We start from the raw sequence: 8,662 nt of genomic DNA, 5'->3' as shown, positions 1-8,662 counted from the left end.
AGAAAACAGCCGTATACTTGCTGAATGTGCACAAAAACAGACATAAATAGAAAAACACATCCAAACAGTGAAATCATTGCAAAATCAAACACTGAAGGCATATAACTATATCTTATAAGATGTTAACTTTATTTGTGAGGTTTATGTTATGGGACAGTAGAAAATTGAAAAAAATCAGAAAACAGCCGTATACTTGCTGAATGTGCACAAAAACAGACACAAATAGAAAAACACATCCAAACAGTGAAATCATTGCAAAATCAAACACTGACGGCATATAACTATATCTTATAAGATGTTAACTTTATTTGTGAGGTTTATGTTATGGGACAGTAGAAAATTGAAAAAAATCAGAAAACAGCCGTATACTTGCTGAATGTGCACAAAACAGACACAAATAGAAAAACACATCCAAACAGTGAAATCATTGCAAAATCAAACACTGAGGGTAAATAACTATATCTTATAAGATGTTAACTTTATTTGTGAGGTTAATGTTATGGGACAGTAGAAAATTAAAAAAAATCAGAAAACAGCCGTATACTTGCTGAATGTGCACAAAAACAGACACACATAGAAAAACACATCCAAACAGTGAAATCATTGCAAAATCAAACACTGAGGGTAAATAACTATATCTTATAAGATGTTAACTTTATTTGTGAGGTTTATGTTATGGGACAGTAGAAAATTAAAAAAAATCAGAAAACAGCCGTATACTTGCTGAATGTGCACAAAAACAGACACACATAGAAAAACACATCCAAACAGTGAAATCATTGCAAAATCAAACACTGAGGGTACAGAAGTATATCTTATAAGATGTTTACTTTATTTGTGAGGTTTATGTTATGGGACAGTAGAAAATTGAAAAAAATCAGAAAACAGCCTTATACTTGCTGAATGTGCACAACAAAAGACACAAATAGAAAAATACATCCAAACAGTGAAATCATTGCAAAATCAAACACTGACGGCATATAACTATATCTAATAAGATGCTAACTTTATTTGTGAGGTTTATGTTATGGGACAGTAGAAAAAGGAAAAAAATCAGAAAACAGCCGTATCCCTGCTGAATGCGCACAAAAACAGACACAAATAGAGAAACACATCCAAACAGTGAAATCATTGCAAAATCAAACACTGAAGGTATATAACTATATCTTATAAGATGTTAACTTTATTTGTGAGGTTTATGTTATGGGACAGTAGAAAATTTAAAAAAATCAGAAAACAGCCGTATACTTGCTGAATGTGCACAAAACAGACACAAATAGAAAAACACATCCAAACATTGAAATCATTGCAAAATCAAACACTGAGGGTACAGAAGTATATCTTATAAGATGTTAACTTTATTTGTGAGGTTTATGTTATGGGACAGTAGAAAATTGAAAAAAATCAGAAAACAGCCGTATACTTGCTGAATGTGCACAAAAACAGACATAAATAGAAAAACACATCCAAACAGTGAAATCATTGCAAAATCAAACACTGAAGGCATATAACTATATCTTATAAGATGTTAACTTTATTTGTGAGGTTTATGTTATGGGACAGTAGAAAATTGAAAAGAATCAGTCGATACTTGCTGAATGTGCACAACAAAAGACACAAATAGAAAAACACATCCAAACAGTGAAATCATTGCAAAATCAAACACTGACGGCATATAACTATATCTTATAAGATTTTAACTTTATTTGTGAGGTTTATGTTATGGGACAGTAGAAATTGAAAAAAATCAGAAAACAGCCCTATACTTGCTGAATGTGCCCAACAAAAGACACAAATAGAAAAACACATCCAAACAGTGAAATCATTGCAAAATCAAACACTGAGGGTACAGAAGTATATCTTATAAGATGTTAACTTTATTTGTGAGGTTTATGTTATGGGACAGTAGAAAATTGAAAAAAATCAGAAAACAGCCGTATACTTGCTGAATGTGCACAAAACAGACACAAATAGAAAAACACATCCAAACAGTGAAATCATTGCAAAATCAAACACTGAGGTTACAGAAGTATATCTTATAAGATGTTTACTTTATTTGTGAGGTTTATGTTATGGGACAGTAGAAAATTGAAAAAAATCAGAAATCAGCCGTATACTTGCTGAATGTGCACAAAAACAGACACAAATAGAAAAACACATCCAAACAGTGAAATCATTGCAAAATCAAACACTGAAGGCATATAACTATATCTTATAAGATTTTAACTTTATTTGTGAGGTTTATGTTATGGGACAGTAGAGAATTGAAAAAAATCAGAAAACAGCCGTATACTTGCTGAATGTGCACAAAAACAGACACAAATAGAAAAACACATCCAAACAGTGAAATCATTGCAAAATCAAACACTGAGGGTACAGAAGTATATCTTATAAGATGTTAACTTTATTTGTGAGGTTTATGTTATGGGACAGTAGAAAATTGAAAAAAATCAGAAAACAGCCGTATACTTGCTGAATGTGCACAAAACAGAAACAAATAGAAAAACACATCCAAACAGTGAAATCATTGCAAAATCAAACACTGAGGGTAAATAACTATATCTTATAAGATTTTAACTTTATTTGTGACGTTTATGTTATGGGACAGTAGAAAATTGAAAAAAATCAGAAAACAGCCGTATACTTGCTGAATGTGCACAACAAAAGACACAAATAGAAAAACACATCCAAACAGTGAAATCATTGCAAAATCAAACACTGGCGGCATATAACTATATCTTATAAGATTTTAACTTTATTTGTGAGGTTTATGTTATGGGACAGTAGAAAATTGAAAAAAATCAGAAAACAGCCGTATACTTGCTGAATGTGCACAAAAACAGACACAAATAGAAAAACACATCCAAACAGTGAAATCATTGCAAAATCAAACACTGAGGTTACAGAAGTATATCTTATAAGATTTTAACTTTATTTGTGAGGTTTATGTTATGGGACAGTAGAAAATTGAAAAAAATCAGAAAACAGCCGTATACTTGCTGAATGTGCACAAAAACAGACACAAATAGAAAAACACATCTAAATAGTGAAATCATTGCAAAATCAAACACTGACGGCATATAACTATATCTTATAAGATTTTAACTTTATTTGTGAGGTTTATGTTATGGGACAGTAGAAAATTGAAAAAAATCAGAAAACAGCCGTATACTTGCTGAATGTGCACAACAAAAGACACAAATAGAAAAACACATCCAAACAGTGAAATCATTGCAAAATCAAACACTGAGGTTACAGAAGTATATCTTATAAGATGTAAACTTTATTTGTGAGGTTTATGTTATGGGACATTCGAAAATTGAAAAAAATCAGAAAACAGCCGTATACTTGCTGAATGTGCACAAAAACAGACACAAATAGAAAAACACATCCAAACAGTGAAATCATTGCAAAATCAAACACTGAAGGCATATAACTATATCTTATAAGATTTTAACTTTATTTGTGAGGTTTATGTTATGGGACAGTAGAAAATTGAAAAAAATCAGAAAACAGCCGTATACTTGCTGAATGTGCACAAAAACAGACACAAATAGAAAAACACATCCAAACAGTGAAATCATTGCAAAATCAAACACTGAAGGCATATAACTATATCTTATAAGATGTTAACTTTATTTGTGAGGTTTATGTTATGGGACATTCGAAAATTGAAAAAAATCAGAAAACAGCCGTATACTTGCTGAATGTGCACAAAAACAGACACAAATAGAAAAACACATCCAAACAGTGAAATCATTGCAAAATCAAACACTGAAGGCATATAACTATATCTTATAAGATTTTAACTTTATTTGTGAGGTTTATGTTATGGGACAGTAGAAAATTGAAAAAATTCAGAAAACAGCCGTATACTTGCTGAATGTGCACAACAAAAGACACAAATAGAAAAACACATCCAAACAGTGAAATCATTGCAAAATCAAACACTGACGGCATATAACTATATCTTATAAGATTTTAACTTTATTTGTGAGGTTTATGTTATGGGACAGTAGAAAATTGAAAAAAATCAGAAAACAGCCGTATACTTGCTGAATGTGCACAAAACAGACACAAATAGAAAAACACATCCAAACAGTGAAATCATTGCAAAATCAAACACTGAGGTTACAGAAGTATATCTTATAAGATTTTAACTTTATTTGTGAGGTTTATGTTATGGGACAGTAGAAAATTGAAAAAAATCAGAAAACAGCCGTATACTTGCTGAATGTGCACAACAAAAGACACAAATAGAAAAACACATCCAAACAGTGAAATCATTGCAAAATCAAACACTGACGGCATATAACTATATCTTATAAGATTTTAACTTTATTTGTGAGGTTTATGTTATGGGACAGTAGAAAATTGAAAAAAATCAGAAAACAGCCGTATACTTGCTGAATGTGCACAAAAACAGACACAAATAGAAAAACACATCCAAACAGTGAAATCATTGCAGAATCAAACACTCAAGGCATATAACTATATCTTATAAGATGTTAACTTTATTTATGAGGTTTATGTTATGGGACAGTAGAAAATTGAAAAAAATCAGAAAACAGCCGTATACTTGCTGAATGTGCACAAAACAGACACAAATAGAAAAACACATCCGAACAGTGAAATCATTGCAAAATCAAACACTGAGGGTAAATAACTATATCTTATAAGATTTTAACTTTATTTGTGACGTTTATGTTATGGGACAGTAGAAAATTGAAAAAAATCAGAAAACAGCCGTATACTTGCTGAATGCGCACAAAAACAGACACAAATAGAAAAACACATCCAAACAGTGAAATCATTGCAAAATCAAACACTGAGGTTACAGAAGTATATCTTATAAGATGTTAACTTTATTTGTGAGGTTTATGTTATGGGACAGTAGAAAATTGAAAAAAATCAGAAAACAGCCGTATACTTGCTGAATGTGCACAACAAAAGACACAAATAGAAAAACACATCCAAACAGTGAAATCATTGCAAAATCAAACACTGACGGCATATAACTATATCTTATAAGATTTTAACTTTATTTGTGAGGTTTATGTTATGGGACAGTAGAAAATTGAAAAAAATCAGAAAACAGCCGTATACTTGCTGAATGTGCACAAAACAGACACAAATAGAAAAACACATCCAAACAGTGAAATCATTGCAAAATCAAACACTGAGGTTACAGAAGTATATCTTATAAGATTTTAACTTTATTTGTGAGGTTTATGTTATGGGACAGTAGAAAATTGAAAAAAATCAGAAAACAGCCGTATACTTGCTGAATGCGCACAAAAACAGACACAAATAGAAAAACACATCCAAACAGTGAAATCATTGCAAAATCAAACACTGAAGGCATATAACTATATCTTATAAGATTTTAACTTTATTTGTGAGGTTTATATTATGGGACAGTAGAAAATTGAAAAAAATCAGAAAACAGCCGTATACTTGCTGAATGTGCACAAAACAGACTCAAATAGAAAAACACATCCAAACAGTGAAATCATTGCAAAATCAAACACTGACGGCATATAACTATATCTTATAAGATGTTAACTTCATTTGTGAGGTTTATGTTATGGGACAGTAGAAAATTGAAAAAAATCAGAAAACAGTCGATACTTGCTGAATGTGCACAACAAAAGACACAAATAGAAAAACACATCCAAACAGTGAAATCATTGCAAAATCAAACACTGAAGGCATATAACTATATCTTATAAGATGTTAACTTTATTTGTGAGGTTTATGTTATGGGCGAGGAGAAAATTGAAAAAAATCAGAAAACAGCCGTATACTTGCTGAATGTGCACAAAACAGACACAAATAGAAAAACACATCCAAACATTAAAATCATTGCAAAATCAAACACTGAAGGCATATAACTATATCTTATAAGATGTTAACTTTATTTGTGAGGTTTATGTTATGGGACAGTAGAAAATTGAAAAAAATCAGAAAACAGCCGTATACTTGCTGAATGTGCACAAAAACAGACACAAATAGAAAAACACATCCAAACAGTGAAATCATTGCAAAATCAAACACTGAGGTTACAGAAGTATATCTTATAAGATGTTAACTTTATTTGTGAGGTTTATGTTATGGGACAGTAGAAAATTGAAAAAAATCAGAAAACAGCCGTATACTTGCTGAATGTGCACAACAAAAGACACAAATAGAAAAACACATCCAAACAGTGAAATCATTGCAAAATCAAACACTGAGGTTACAGAAGTATATCTTATAAGATGTTAACTTTATTTGTGAGGTTTATGTTATGGGCGAGGAGAAAATTGAAAAAAATCAGAAAACAGCCGTATACTTGCTGAATGTGCACAAAACAGACAAAAATAGAAAAACACATCCAAACAGTGAAATCATTGCAAAATCAAACACTGAAGGCATATAACTATATCTCATAAGATTTTAACTTTATTTGTGAGGTTTATGTTATGGGACAGTAGAAAATTGAAAAAAAACAGAAAACAGCCGTATACTTGCTGAATTCGCACAAAAACAGACACAAATAGAAAAACACATCCAAACAGTAAAATCATTGCAAAATCAAACACTGAGGTTACAGAAGTATATCTTATAAGATGTTAACTTTATTTGTGAGGTTTATGTTATGGGACAGTAGAAAATTGAAAAAAATCAGAAAACAGCCGTATACTTGCTGAATGTGCACAAAACAGACACAAATAGAAAAACACATCCAAACAGTGAAATCATTGCAAAATCAAATAACTGAGGTTACAGAAGTATATCTTATAAGATGTTAACTTTATTTTTAAGGTTTGTTATGGGACAGTAGAAAATTGAAAAAAATCAGAAAACAGTCGTATACTTGCTGAATGTGCACAAAAACAGACACAAATAGAAAAACACATCCAAACAGTGAAATCATTGCAAAATCAAACACTGAGGTTACAGAAGTATATCTTATAAGATGGTAACTTTATTTGTGAGGTTTATGTTATGGGACAGTAGAAAATTGAAAAAAATCAGAAAACAGCCGTATACTTGCTGAATGTGCACAACAAAAGACACAAATAGAAAAACACATCCAAACAGTGAAAATATTGCAAAATCAAACACTGAGGTTACAGAAGTATATCTTATAAGATGTTAACTTTATTTGTGAGGTTTATGTTATGGGCGAGGAGAAAATTGAAAAAAATCAGAAAACAGCCGTATACTTGCTGAATGTGCACAAAACAGACACAAATAGAAAAACACATCCAAACAGTGAAATCATTGCAAAATCAAACACTGAAGGCATATAACTATATCTTATAAGATGTTAACTTTATTTGTGAGGTTTATGTTATGGGACAGTAGAAAATTGAAAAAAATCAGAAAACAGCCGTACACTTGCTGAATGTGCACAAAACAGACACAAATAGAAAAACACACCCAAACAGTGAAATCATTGCAAAATCAAACACTGAGGTTACAGAAGTATATCTTATAAGATAATAACTTTATTTGTGAGGTTTATGTTATGGGAGAGTAGGAAATTGAAAAAAATCAGAAAACAGCCGTATACTTGCTGAATGTCCACAAACACAGACACACATAGAAAAACACATCCAAACAGTGAAATCATTGCAAAATCAAACACTGAGGTTACAGAAGTATATCTTATAAGATGTTAACTTTATTTGTGAGGTTTATGTTATGGGCGAGGAGAAAATTGAAAAAAATCAGAAAACAGCCGTATACTTGCTGAATGTGCACAAAACAGACACAAATAGAAAAACACATCCAAACAGTGAAATCATTGCAAAATCAAACACTGGAGGCATATAACTATATCTTATAAGATGTTAACTTTATTTGTGAGGTTTATGTTATGGGACAGTAGAAAATTGAAAAAAATCAGAAAACAGTCGATACTTGCTGAATGTGCACAACAAAAGACACAAATAGAAAAACACATCCAAACAGTGAAATCATTGCAAAATCAAACACTGAGGGTACAGAAGTATATCTTATAAGATGTTAACTTTATTTGTGAGGTTTATGTTATGGGACAGTAGAAAATTAAAAAAAATCAGAAAACAGCCGTATACTTGCTGGATGTTCAAAACAAAAGACACAAATAGAAAAACACATCCAAACAGTGAAATCATTGCAAAATCAAACAGAAGTATATCTTATAAGATGTTAACTTTATTTGTGAGGTTTATGTTATGGGACAGTAGAAAATTGAAAAAAATCAGAAAACAGCCGTATACTTGCTGAATGTGCACAAAACAGACACAAATAGAAAAACACATCCAAACAGTGAAATCATTGCAAAATCAAACACTGAGGTTACAGAAGTATATCATATAAGATGTTAACTTTATTTGTGAGGTTTATGTTATGGGACAGTAGAAAATTGAAAAAAATCAGAAAACAGCCGTATACTTGCTGAATGTGCACAACAAAAAACACAAATAGAAAAACACATCCAAACAGTGAAATCATTGCAAAATCAAACACTGACGGCATATAACTATATCTTATAAGATGTTAACTTTATTTGTGAGGTTTATGTTATGGGACAGTAGAAAATTGAAAAAAATCAGAAAACAGCCGTATACTTGCTGAATGTGCACAAAAACAGACACAAATAGAAAAACACATCCAAAATGTGAAATCA

The sequence above is a fragment of the Solea solea genome, unplaced genomic scaffold, assembly GCF_958295425.1.
Source record: "Solea solea unplaced genomic scaffold, fSolSol10.1 scaffold_26, whole genome shotgun sequence".
In the NCBI taxonomy this organism is placed as follows: Eukaryota; Metazoa; Chordata; class Actinopteri; order Pleuronectiformes; family Soleidae; genus Solea; species Solea solea.
The sequence above is the reverse complement of the archived record's forward strand: the minus strand, read 5'-3'. Positions refer to the sequence as shown.